The sequence below is a fragment of the Penaeus monodon genome, chromosome 41, assembly GCF_015228065.2.
Source record: "Penaeus monodon isolate SGIC_2016 chromosome 41, NSTDA_Pmon_1, whole genome shotgun sequence".
Lineage (NCBI taxonomy): Eukaryota > Metazoa > Arthropoda > Malacostraca > Decapoda > Penaeidae > Penaeus > Penaeus monodon.
In genome coordinates, this window is record NC_051426.1 from 16061821 (window position 1) to 16063586 (window position 1766).

The following is a 1766-nucleotide window of genomic DNA, read 5'->3' on the forward strand; positions in this document are numbered from 1 at the left end:
AAGTAACTGTAGGCACACGCCGAAAATTTCATTGGGGGAATAATTCGGTTTTACTTCCTACTTTTAACATCGGAGTGTAGCTATTAGGTGATATATGCAACCCCAGTTATTCGGGCATCTCTGTGCACTGTGTAGGGAAGCCCCACCGCTGCCACCATTGTAAAAGGAAAGGACCTTAATCAAGGCTAGCAGGGTAGTCATAGTTTTATGATGCTTGATTTTATAAGAAGAGCACAACAAGAAAGGGAACATGATATATATTTTTAATATTATATATTATATATATATAAAACATATATATAAAATATAATATATATAAATATATAATATAATGATATATATTTTTACATATATACAATATAATATATACAATATATATATTAATCATACTATATCTCATCTCTCTCTTCTCTTCTCTCCCCCTATATATATATATTATATATATATAAAAATTATATAATAATATTAAATATATGGCCGTGGGGCCGAGTGGTTAGAGCACAGACTTAAGACTGTCACGACGGCAATCTGGTTCGGGGGTTTCGAGTCCCGGCCCGGGCGTTTTTCCCGGGGAAGGAACTTACCTCGATTGCCCCCCTACCCACTGGATGGCCAAGCCAGCCCAAGTCAGTGCTGGTCCAACCCCGGAAAAAAAATGAGAGAATGATCCAAAAAAAGGTAACACGGCACCTCCGGGGAAAGGAACGGGGGCCCCTCCCACTACTCACTAAAAGAGCTCCAACATGAAAACTACAATTAAGTATATGCTTGACACGGCGGGTTAAAAAAGAGCCCACCGTAAAAAAAAAAAAAAAAATATATAAAAACATAATAACACACACACCAAAAACCACACACACACACTCAACCCCCACAAACAACACACAAACAAAACAACCCAACACACACACACACACAAACAACCCCACAATATAAAATTTAAATATAATATAAATAATATAATATATACATATATAATATATATATTATTATAATATATAATTTTTATAATCTGTGTGTGTGTGTGTGTGTGTGTGTGATAAAATAATTTTTAAACACAACACACACAACACACCCACACACACACACCCCACAAACACTTATATAATATAGATTTATATATTATATAAATATATTATATATATATTTAATATAGTATTTTAATATATATAATTATTTTTGTAATGTTTTATAAAAATGTATAATGGAAAATATATTAAAAATATATATATTTATAATAATATACAATAATAATATATAATAATATATAATTTAAAATTTTATATATATAATATAATATTTAAAATTTTGGGGTGGGGTGTGGGGGTGGTGTGTGTATGGTGGGGTGTGTTGTATAAAATATAATAGCACCACCACCAACCACACACAATAGTATATATATATATATATATATATATATAATATATATATATATATGTAATATTATAATTTTTATATATATATATATTATATTATAATATATATGTGTTGTGTGTTGGTGTTGTGTGGTGTTGTGATGTGGGGATGTGTGTATGTGTTGAGTGTATGTGAGTGTGTTGTGTGTGTTGTTGTGTGTGTGGTATATATGTATAATATATATTTTTTTTTTTTTAACGGTAGGTTTGTTTAAGCCCCCGTGGTCAAAGCGATATTTATTGTAGTTTTATGTTGTTGCTCTTGGGAGTGAGTACGTGGTGGGCCCCCATTTCCCTTTCCCACGGAGAGTGCCGGTGTTCCCTTTTTTAGGAAAATCTTTCTCTCTATTT